Here is a 12,642-nt window from a genome sequence, read left to right as displayed (position 1 = left end):
TAGGATAAATGATGGATATGTGCTTTACTTAAAATTAATTATTCTGAAATTTATGAAGGAATTCCATTAACAATAATTGTTCAGAAGAGCTAGAATTAATTAAGCACTCGAACCAGTTGGTTATATTAATTAATATAAACTCTGTGATGAACACTTTTATAAAACAAACAACTCTATGGTTCTATAAATCACTGGCTAATTCGAAGTTTTTGAATATCAGATTTTCTTTTGAAGTACAGACTGAGTCAGCCCCCTTATGGAAAAATGTTTGGGATCATAATGGACTGAAGAAGAAGTTGGCAAAATACTTTCTGTAGAGGGTTAAATAGTAAGTGTTTTTGGCTTTGAGGGTCATATGTTCCCTGTTGCATATTCTTTTTATTTTTAAACCAATCTTTTTTCATTTTAGGGGGAGAGTCTCACTTTGTCACCCTCAGTAGAGAGCTGTGGCATCATAGCTCACAGCAACCTCAAACTCTTGGGCTGAAGTGATTGAGTCTCTTGTCTCAGCCTCCAAAGTAGCTGGGACTACAATGCCCAGCTATTTTTATTTTTATTTGCATTGGTAGAAATTATTTCTTAATCTTTTTTTATTAAATGATAGCTGTGTACATTATTTTTAGAGAAAATATCTCATGCTGGCTCAGGCTGGTCTCCAACCTGTGAGCTTTGGCAATCCACCTGCCTCGGGCTCCCAGAGTGCTAGGATTACAGGTGTGAGCCATTGTCCCAGCTCTAAATCAACCTTTTAAGAATGTAAAAACTCGGGTGGTGCCTGTGCTCAGTAGGTAGAGCGCCAGCCCCATATACTGAGGGTGGTGGGTTCAAACCTGGCCCCAGCCAAACTGCAACAAAAAATAGCTGGGTGTTGTGGTGGGCGCCTGTAGTCCCAGTTACTCAGGAGGCTGAGGCAAGAGAATCACCTAAGCCCAGGAATTGGAGGTTGCTGTGAGCTGTGACGCCACTCTGTCTCTAAAAACAAACAAAACAAAAAAAAACAATGTAAAAACTCTTAGCTCCTAGGCCATGTAGAAATAGCTGTAGTCTAGATTTGGCTCACTAGCCATAGTTTGCTGACCCCTTGACTAAAGGATGAACGCATAGGAACAATGCATAGCTACTTTTCATAAAAACTTGACATAGGCTCGGTGCCTGTGGCTCAAGTGGCTAACGCGCCAGCCACATACACCTAAGGTGGCGGGTTCGAATCCCCAGCCCGGACCCGCCAAACAACAATGACGGCTGCAACCAAAAAATAGCCGGGCGTTGTGGCGGGCGCCTGTGGTCCCAGCTACTTGGGAGGCAGGAGACTCTCTTGAGCCCAGGAGTTGGAGGTTGCTGTGAGCTGTAATGCCATGGCACTCTACCCATGGGGACAGCTAGAGGCTCTGTCTCCAAAAAAAAAAACAAAACTTGATATAATGCTGGTATTGCAGGTAAATCTTCAATTATTAGAGCACTAGAACCAGTTGGTATTTATTTTCAACACAATCAGACTAAATGAGAAAGGTCTAAATGAACAATACTTCCTAAAAATGTTTATTTCTTTTAAAGTTACATTTTTATTAAATTTCAGATTGATGTGAGGGTACAAATGTTTTCATGTCTAAGGTAAAGTTCAAGTTGTAGTTGAGTCCTTCGCCCAGGGGGTGTGCTGTCTGCCCCCACATTGTGCTAAAGTTATGTTTTTTTTTTGAGACAGAGCCTCAAGCTGTCCCCCTGGGTAGAGTGCCATGGCATCACGCTCACAGCAACCTCCAATTCCTGGGCTCAAGTGAGTCTCCTGCCTCAGTCTCCCAAGTAGCTGGGACTACAGGCGCCTGCCACAACGCCCGGCTATTTTTTGGTTGCAGCCATCGTTGTTTGGTGGGCCTGGGCTGGATTCAAACCCGCCACCTTAGGTGTATGTGGCTGGAGCCTTAGCCACTTGAGCCACAGGCACTGAGCCTAAAGTTATATTTTTAACGGAAAATTGAGCCTATACAAATTTATCAAGGAGTAATGAATAAACTGAAAAATTTAGTGTATGATATCAATAACTTTATAGATATCAGAAAATAGAGAAATAGTACCAACAAGCTATGCCCAATGATCTGGCAAACAGGAGCACCCGCAGAATAAACAAAGAATTCAAAAGAGGTTTAGCATTCAGCTGACATTACTACATAGAATTACTGCCAGTATTATTAGTACTGGTGCGTGGAAACAGCTGCATATACAATATTATCGGTTTTGCTAATTGTTACTGATTATATTTTTAAAATTACACTAATAACTAATAGCCTATAAATAATCTTCTGTTATAAGACCTTTCCATTTTATTATACTGTAATAGGTTCATTGATGCTGAATATGATGTGAATATTTGCTGACTCCGAAGAATACCTTTATTAGGGTATGCATATGTGTTCAATTTATCTTTTCAATTACGCCTACATTAAAACCTTCACAATTAAGTTTGCAAAAACAGGCTGTGTGCACGCAGTGGAGCCCATATGACTTGTGACCTCCTGCTCTATTGCGTTCTGGTTAATGATTCACAATAACCTTCAGGAATAAGCCCCAGTAAATCAACGGGTTCTGCATGGCTCTCCGGGAAATGGAGGACCCAGTGCCCAGCAGCCTAAGGCATGAGCTGGTGCAGGGTGGGAGCTGGCAGCAAGATGAACACAGAGTCCCTGCAATGGCCTGAGAGACGAGGTAGAAAAGCACAGCATTTCCCCTGTGGATACTTAACAGTTTGTCCCAGCTGCATTGAAAACCATTTTCTGTTTGGTTTTTTTATTCTTGAAGTAGAACGCTAGCTACTTCTTATACTTTCCCAAATACATTTGCCTTCAAGTTATTCATACCCATTTTTTTTTTTTTTGTACAGACAGAGTCTCACTTTGTTGCCCTTGGTAGAGTGCCGTGGCATCACACAGCTCACAACAACCTTCAACTCCTGGGCTTAAGTGATTCTCTTGTCTCAGCCTCCCGAGTAGCTGGGACTACAGGTGCCTGCCACAACGCCTGGCTATTTTTTGGTTGCAGTTCAGCCGGGGCTGGGTTTGAACCCATCACCCTCGGTATATGGGGCCGGTGCCCTACTCACTGAGCCACAGGCACTGCCCTTCATAATCATCTTTTTAACTCATATGTCTATTATGAAAAATAAACTAAACTATTCCTTGGGTTTGATAATCACTGAACTGTTTAGCGTTGGTTAGCAATCATTAGTATACAGATTACCCAGCAACAGAGACCGAAATGCCCTTTTTCCCCCATCCTTATTTCTTAGAGATTGGGTTCAGAAAAAAATAAAACAAAAACTCCAAAATAGAGGCAAGTCCAGATTATTCTGATCCCTAATAACAAGTCTATTTCCTATGAATTTCTTTTCACTTTCATCATAGCCACGTTTCTTAACCTGATAATTAGCATAATTGCCCACACCCCTCTCCCATGCTCAGTGGCCCTGGTAGGAGCTGGGCCCAGTGCTGGTGGGTGATGAGGGTTGGCTCGAGCTGGCACAGGGGCCAAGAGACAGTACCTAGGCCAAGGCAGTCAGGCCAAGTCACAATCACTTGGGTACCACCTCTAGGATTTTGCCATATTACATTCCACCTGTGTTCCTACTTACATAAGAATTTTCTTTACACCACTCATGCTTAAATTAAATTCATTCAGAGGGGAAACTTTATATTAGTACCATCAATGGAATATAGATATTACCTACTAAAGTAGAATGGAGGTACCTCTACTGTATTTCAACAATTTTAAGCCACATATTTAAAAATCGTTTTGATATCTCTGAAATTGGGATATGTCCTAAAATCAATGGCATCTCACAGTTATAACTGACAACATTTCTGTTGTTCTTAGGGGCACAAAAAATAATCATGTATTTAACACATCAGTGGGATATTAGATTTGAGGAAATGTAGTAGTCAATTCTACAAAAACAATGTCATTAACTCTTTATACATAAAGATTAAAAATGGCAAAAATCAAATTGACATAAAATGTAGGGCTAAAGATTAAGTTTCTTGTTGGAAGGATGGGGCTATTGGATTGTAATATCTGGGTAGATTACTTGATAGTTTCACATGAAGAGGAGGATCACTGAGATGAATCTGTCCATTTTTATATTAGTCCACATTAAAAATCTGAACTCACTTGAGGATGTGGTGGGACCACTCAAAAGATACTTGACTGCTTTATCTGCTATAATAATTAAGGGGACATGTATATTCTTTGCAACTTTGGGAAGTTATATTTTATTTTATTTTATTTTGAGACAGAGCCTCAAGCTGTCCCCCTGGGTAGAGTGCCGTGGCATAGCTCACAGCAACCTCCAACTCCTGGGCTCAAGTGAGTCTCCTGCCTCCGCCTCCCAAGTTGCTGGGACCACAGACCCCTGCCACAACACCTAGGCTATTTTTTATTTTTGGTTATAGCCATCATTGTTGTTTGGTGGGCCTGGGCTGGACTTGAACCCGCCACCTTAGGTGTATGTGGCTGGCGCCTTAGCCACTTGAGCCAGAGGTGCCGAGCCGAGGATTCAGTTATTGAGGGTTGGAAGTATCTATGATTACTTGCACACTTTACTCCTGATTTGTGCCACCCAAGTAAGTCTGATTACCACAGCACTATCCACCTTTGTCTGATCCTAAACAACGTTCTCTATGAAATCACAGGTTCTACGTACTAAGCTCACCATCTCTTCCTATGAATATATATGAATATAAATACGAAACTGTCCGAAGACATTTCTCTGAGTATCTCTTAATAATTATCATGAACCTGCTCTGGGAAATGTTTCTCTGGACAAAGTGTCTAATAGGGAGGACTCATACACAGGGACAATTGGGTTCTAGCCGGAGCAAGACACTCCAGGTGGGTTAAGGAGGCAACATAAGTGGCAAAGACTGGGGGGCGCTTCCCAGAACTGGGAATCTTGGCTCAGACCTCTAGAGACAGCCTTTGTTGGGAGGTGCTTCCTTAAGTGTCACTTGTCCGTTCCTCGGTTCATTCAGCTATTCTTTCATCCATAAACCTACTGTGTGTCAGGCCCTGGTTGGGCTCTGGGGAGAGAGAGTTGAAAGCGACCAAAGTGCTCATGGCCTAGAAAGGAAACAAAGAATAGCCATGGTGAGAGTGGGCTTCTGAGTATCATGGTGGGTGGGCAGAGCCAAAGAACGCTATGGAAAAGACGTTGGATTGGAGAGGCATTTCACTCAAAGTGGACAGCTCAGGGAAGCCTTCCCAAAGGAGTGATGCTTGGATTGAGTCTCAAAGTATAATAAGTGAGCATTGGTGAGATTTCCCAAAGGCTGAAGATGGAAGGACATTCCCATGTGGGGGAACAGTATGGTCAAAAGCTTGGAGAGGTAAGCAAATGTTGCCCGTTGCCACAAGTAGAAGAAATAGATGTGGGGAAAGAGATGGGATATGGTAGGAAAGCGAGTTAGAAGTAAAGGATATTAGACTTGAATTTGAACTTAAAGTTGATAAAGAGACTTGAGGGATTTTAAGTCAGGAATGGATGGATGATATATGATTTACATGTTGACTGATGTGAAGAAAAAGTAAATTGTATACTAAAACATGACCTGAATGAAGGCCTTCGCCACAGTGCTATGTAGTCAGCATGCAGAGATCTGCATCATTTAAAAAAGGATCCAATCAAGAGGTAGCGGGTTGCTGGAAAGGAGTGAAAGTGCAGATTAGGGTCAGGGATGTGTGGCATTGGGTAAGCCACGTACCAGGATGGTGTCACCCCCCACACGAGAACTGGAGTTTGGAAGGAAAGGAGAAAGGAGAGGAGCTAGTGCTACTTTCCTCCTGAACACAGAGGAAGGTTGGACCAGCAATACAGTGGCAAGGCCAGACGGGGAAAATTCACAGGGACCAATTTTATATCTCTGTATTTACTTTTTTGTTTTTTAAAAAGATGACCTTTTGTTATGGAAACATTCCAAGCATTTGCATAACTGAATAGCACATGCACCCATCACCAGACTCTAGGACTCAGGACTGTCCACCTGTGACAACCTTATTTCACCTATGACCCTCCCACCCCTTCTACCCCGACTGCATTATTTTGATGCAAATCTCATATCACTTTAAGAGAACGGTCTTTATTTTTTTCAGCCCAGTCCTGTGACAGTGTCATAGGGTATGATGAACCTTGAACTGTGGCTAATTAGAAAAACACCAAAAATGAACAAATAGGGAGGCAAAGTCTCAGTGATAAAGAGGAAGACAAAAGAAGACAATATTAACTTGATTATGAGTCATTTGCCGAAGATAAAATATGATAACTTATAAATAAAGCTAATCTGGTGAACAACATTACTAGCAAAAATCCTACGACATGAATTAAACTAATGGAGTTAAATATATGAGCAGGAAATAAAAGGAAATTTAATTTTTAAATGTGTAAACTAAAGTAGCAAAGAAATAAGCAGTGAAATAATTATTAGACTGCAAAGAAAAACCTGATGCACAGAGCGACCAGGGCTGAGTGTGGGATGGTAAATTGGAATATGGGCCAGCCCATGTAAAAGAGATCCCGATCAACTCCTCCATTTGGTAATTACTCACTGGGCACCTTCCAGGTGCAAGCGCTGTTCTGGGCTCTGGAATGACACCTGCCTTTAGAAAACCATCTTCACTGCTTAAAGGGGAGGGAGCACTAGACGAGGGGGCAGCAGCTGCCTCTACCTGCCTGAACCCCATCCAGATTCTTTATTAAACATCTGGCTCCTTGAGAAATGGAGGCAATTGGAAGGGGCTCAAAGAAGTGGAACAGAAAATAATTAGAGGAAGAGATTGATTTTAGCAGAAAGATCAAAGGAATCAAATGCAGGGACTTGGCTTAGCAAGAGCTCAGGAAAAATGAGCTATTTGAGGCATGTAAAGAGGATAGCAATGGAGCAGTGATGGAGCGGGGCACAGAGTGGGCAGCCCTGCCACGCTGACATACAGTGATGGAGCAGGACAGAGTGGGCAGCCCCGCCACACTGACATACACAGGGCAGGCGGGCAAGGGCAGGACCAGCTGCTCACCTGGCGCCGGTGCCTGCGGCGACCCTGCTGGACACATTCTGATGTTCACCCTGCTTCTGTCGGATGGTTTCCTTGTCTGAGAGCACCCACTGCCAGAGAGGCAGGCATTATTTTTAGCCTTTCAACTTAAGTCAAGAAAGTGTGTTAAATCAGTTCTGGTCCGGCAAGTAGGATGGGCAGGAGGGGAAAGTATTTTCTCTCAAATGTAATTCATAGATACGTTCTAGCACTACTTGCTTCCACAGAGTTGTTCTTGTCATCAAAATGTTTACCAGTGAAGGCAGAGAGAGGGACAGAGGATGAAAGCCAGAGCGAGGGAGCCAGCCAGGGGGATGGACCATCTGTCCTGGTGCCCTGGGTGTACATTATTTTCTTAAGGTCTTATTGGCTTTGTTGTGGCAACTGTTTAAAATTCTTAATTGGTTTCTTTCCGAATCTGGGACTCTATCTTTTGGAGAGAGTTAAAAATGTATCTTTTTTTTTGTTTGAAAAAATATCGTACATATAATGTAGTTTAAAGAATAGCTATTAAACAAGTGCCAGCATTCCTCACCTCTCCACGTCGAGTCAGAGTGTTTGGGGGCCTTTGAGGCCCTTCAGGTGTCTTACCTTGAAGAGGCTTCTCTCTTTGCCTCTTCCCTCCGAACATTATCCTAAAATTAGGTTCAATCTGTGGCCTTCTGTATAGATTTGCTATTTATATAAGGTATATGTATGTACTGTTTAAAATTAAGGGTGGTATACTCTAGCTTCTCTTCAGATTGTATAAATCTTTCACATTTTAAAATTGGGGATGGATTTCTGTCTTTTTTTTTTTTTTGAGACTGTTATTTATTTATTTATTTATTCATTCATTCTTTGAGACTGAGTCTTACTCTTTTGCCCAGGTAGAGTGCCATAGCATCATTGTAGCTGGTAGCAACCTCAAACTTTTGGGCTCAAGTGATCTTCCTACCTCAGCCTCCCGAGTAGCTGGAACTATAGGCATCTACCACAATGCCCGGCTAGTTTTTCTATTTTTAGTGGAGACAGGGTCTCACTCTTGCTCAGGCTGGTATTGAACTCCTGAGCTCAGGCAATTCACCCATCTTGGCTTCCCAGAGTGTTAGGATTACAAGCATGAGCCATCGCATCCAGCCTGAGATTGTGTTTTAGAGATTAATCTATGTTCATTCAGTTAGTATTTAACTAATTAGTTTTTAAATTAAACCTTTTATTTTGAGATTATTGTACATTCAGATGCAGTTTTAAGAAATAATACAGAGAGAGATTCCTTGTGCCTTTTACCCAGTTTCCTACAGAAGGTACCATCTTGTAAAACCAGAGCAGGATATTAGGCCAGGGTGGGGACACTGATGCAGCTGGGATACAGGACATTCCCTGCACGGCCAGCCCCCTCAGGTCACCTCTCACAGCCACAGTGCTGCTCTCTGGCCCTGCTCTCTCCTCAGCCCCTGGCAATCGCTCTTCTGGTGTCCAGCTCTGTAATCCTTTGTTTTGAGAATGATATAAATGACATCAGACAGTATTGGGGGTTTGTTTGTTTCCTCATTGCCCCTCTCTGGAGATTCCCCAGCTACTGTGCACACGGTGGTGCCTCGGTCCTCCTTACTGCCCAGCAGGGCTCCACCATGTGGGCACACCACGGTCTGGCCTACTGCTCAGCTGCTCGGGGACATCTGGGTGGTTTCCAGGTTTTCCTATTTTGAAAATGCAGAGGCGTTCTTAATGTTCTATTTCTAACTCAGATTTAGAAAAGCCAACGAAATAATCAAGACTAGAGCACCTGTCCCTTAGGAAGAGACTGAGAACCCGTTCGGCCTAGAGGAGACGGAGGCTGAGAAGGGATTGATGGAAACACAAAAGCAGGAGACCTGCTTGTTCTTCCACCCCTTACAGTGCCGGCAGCCGGGAAGAACAGAGTCGGTGTTAGGGGAATACATTCTACTTCACTAGTCCTCTAAAGAATGTGTCCAGGATGGCCAAGAGTCAGGCTTATTATTGTCATTAAGCCTATATTGCATCATGGTCTCATGGCGGTTCCTTCTCTCATTCCCAGGACGGCACTAATAAGAAGAATCTGAGGGAGCTGGGCATGGTGGCTCACGCCTGTCATCCTAGCACTCTGGGAGGCCGAGGCAGGTGGATTGCCTGAGTAAGAGCAAGACCCCATCTCCAAAACAAATAGCCAGGCAGTGTGGCTGGCACCTGCAGTCCCAGAGACTTGGGAGGCTGAAGCAAGAAGATTGCTGAACCCAAGAGTTTTAGGTTCCTGTGAACCATGATGCCACGACACTTCACCCAGGGCAACAAAGGGAGACTCTGTCTTTAAAAAAAAAAAAAAAGGATGAAGAAGAGAAATAGAAAGAGTCCGAGGGACATGCTTCTTCCTATGATGGAAAGGAAAAATAAAAACGACTGCATTCGTAACACTGTTCTAGTTACAACAGGCTCAGAAAAATGGACAAGTGAGTCATATGCAGCACATCACAATGACAAATGCTCATTACTTTTGCTTTGTGGACAATATTTTGGAAGGAATGCCCACTCAGTACATCTTGGGGACACCATCGTAGATTCCTCTCTTTGGGGGGCAGCCCTCCTGGCCCAGCCTTGCTATAAATCCCAGGCGTAGCATCTGCTCAGCAGAGGGCCTAGCTCCAGGAAGAGGTACGATCCACTGGGTTCCTTTTGGCCCTTTTCTTGAGGTGGGAACCACTCCTGCATGGCCCTCCCTGATTCATCTCGAGACTCATCAAGCACTTGGTCGCTACCCAAAAGTTCCAACACTATACCCTGCACAGTCCCCTCTCATCCAAACCCCTGCCCCCGGCCCAGGCTCGGGTGTGCCCCTCTGCTGTCTTGCCCCCCCTTCTCCCCAGCACCACACAGGAGGCTTTACCATTTTTGTGGCTGGACTGGCCTGCGGTTTGATCCCACATGGCCTTTCTTACATTCTTTAGCAATTGGAAGGAGGCCTCAGTGATTACGTATTTTAAATAAATGAAAAGATCAAAGCTTCTGAGGAAGAGAGGCAGACAGCTTCAAACTTTTTGATTTGGGTGTCCTTTTGGGGGAAGAACTTAAAGAGGCATGAAGACTTAGAGCAAGAAATCGGGAAATTTCTACTCAGCAATTTTGTGCTAGCTCTTTATAAATATAAGACATTCCATAAAGGCCAGATAAAACTCTAGTATTTCCAAAATCCCCTGAAACCAGCACATCTCAGTGGAGACACAGGATATTAGAAACTTTGATATCTGAAATGACTGCTACAATATCTGAAACTCCCTGTCCCACTCCCCATTTAATTTTAGGAAGTCCAAGATCTTATGGGCAGAATGTATGGTTTTCAGCAAAGCTGGCCCTGGAGCTTTGCACCGACTTGGGATCCTTCTTCTCTATTTTTATATCCTCTGAATCTGATCATTAGCAAATGTTCATTGAACATCTAATAGGTGCCAAGTAGAGCGTAAGCACTGGAGAGTCAAAGAAAAACCCCCATGGCATTGGGACTTTCCTTCAGGGGAGCTTACTGATAGTGGAGAGGCCATGTATGCAGAGAAAGATACAGTGGGGAGTGGGGAGGGGTCGGCGGGTGGTTTGGTTTGGTTTGCAAGAGGCTTAGGGGAGCAGCTAAGATTTTGAGATGAATTGCCAATCAATATCAGAGAAAATCAGGGTCTAGGAAAAACTTCTGATCAATTCCTTATTGCTAAAGCCAAGAAGGTGACTATGCCCAAATTTACATGGATATTTGATAGCTAAGACAGCATATCTTAATGTAAAGCAGTCTTTCTTTCCATTCTACTATACAGTTCTGGCTCCCCCTTTTATGCCTAAGCAATGAAGTGGCCTGTCTCTTGCAGATGTGGCCCAGAGATAAAGGCAGAGCTGCTTTTTCCTTGGTTTTTACAGTACCAGGAGAGACCACGTGCTTTGTTAATTCCTAGGATCTTGGCTTATGTGGACTGGGAGATAGGTTTAAATTAAAGCAGATTTAATTTGTTTGGGGAGGGTGACCCCATCTCCTTTCTGTTTCTCTTTGGTTTCATCCAGAATCGCAAAGCAGGATGGAGTTTGGTGAGCACCTGGTGCCATCAGCTTAGTTGGAGGCTGTGGTGCGTCGCTCTGCCCACCCAGCATCTATCCCCCCAGGTCTTGTGGGGGCTGCTCCCCCTCTGTTCTCAGGATAGAAGATTCTTTGGGGGAAGGCCCTCATCCTGGCAGAGGCACCTGCCACACAGCGGCCCCATCCACCCATCAGGGTGGCCTGCAGCCAGCTCTTCCTCTTTCTCCCGTCACCCCTTCATCTCAGCCAGGTGGACGGGCTGCTCCTCCCACCCTGTGAGAAACAGGTTGTTTTGCAGGTGAACTAAGGGCTCCCACATGGTGCTTTGTGGACCTCGGCATTTGCTGAGACATCCAAGGGCAGATGGGAGGCCACCTGAACTGGGGATGCAGAAAGAGGAAAGGGCTGTGCGGAGAGACAAGAGGGGGTTTTCTAAAGCTGAATTGTCTTTGTGGGGCAGGAGCTGATGGACCTGGAAACTGTCTGTGAGGCTTTAACTCCTGAGTGAAATTACTGCTGAAATGGCTACAGTCTCTCCAAGAGATTTTGGTGTTCACTGAATGCTGCTCTTCCAGCAAATTCAATGTAGACTTGGTCCCAGGTATTCCTGGGATTAGACACCGGTTTAGTAAAATGATATATGTAGGCTAATTCCTATGGACCCTTCAGAGGAAGAAATCACATATTGTTATTCAAGAAGCACGAGTAATTTTATCTCTTTTTACAAGCCCAAATCAAATAGATTACCTTCCTCAGCAATGAGCGACTTGAAATGCAGAAGGTTATGCCGGGTTAAAGAGCAAGAGGGTGAGGACTTGCATTTGAATGACCAAGGTGGTCTATAATTTGCTACCACAAAGTTTTCTTAAATAATATAGAGGAAACTGGCTGATCGTGAAACTGAAGAATCTCTCAAGGGGGAAAAAAGGATGAGATGGGGTGTCCTGGGAAGCAGCATTTTGTATTTACTTAGTAGCCTCCTTCTTGAAGGTAAAAATACTTCTGGGAACCTTCCCCCTTCCTGGCCTTGTCCGGGCCCCTTCACCTCCATCCCCGACACTGAGAGCTTCCCATTGGATTTCCCACCTTTCACCTTTGCCCCCTTGCATTTGCTCTCGGCGCTGTAGCCAAAGCCATCTTTTCAAGCTTGTCTTTTAAAGCTTAGAACTCTCCAGTAGCTTCCCTCTGTCCTTAGGATAAAATTCAAACTTCTTACCCTGGCCTTAGAGGTACCTCGGGATTCCTCAATAGAGACAATATGGGCAGGACAATATGAGCAAGATGAACCTCCAGTGGGTCCGTCAAAAGCCATGCAAGGAAGTTAGCACCCTCCTCCCTGCTCCCCAGAGGCCAGCTGTGCTCTGTCCTGGACTCCAGCATTTTATGTGCAAACCAGCCTGTGCATACCAATGATTTTTCAACAGGTGTGCCATGAAAAAGTTTTAAAGATCACTAATTAAATTATTTTTGAAAGAAGTTTAAAGCACAGTAAGTATATTCTTCTTTTTTTTTTTTTT

General features: G+C 43.9%; 1 protein-coding gene across 3 annotated transcripts in view; it reads right to left on the bottom strand.

The window, feature by feature from the left end:
• Positions 1-12,642, bottom strand: part of LOC100950123 (schwannomin-interacting protein 1) — a 578,277-nt gene that overhangs the window by 140,386 nt on the left and 425,249 nt on the right. The window lies entirely within an intron of this gene.

This window comes from Otolemur garnettii, unplaced genomic scaffold (assembly GCF_000181295.1).
Source record: "Otolemur garnettii isolate 467f Iridium unplaced genomic scaffold, OtoGar3 scaffold00076, whole genome shotgun sequence".
Lineage (NCBI taxonomy): Eukaryota > Metazoa > Chordata > Mammalia > Primates > Galagidae > Otolemur > Otolemur garnettii.
This window is presented reverse-complemented; position numbering and strand designations above follow the sequence as displayed.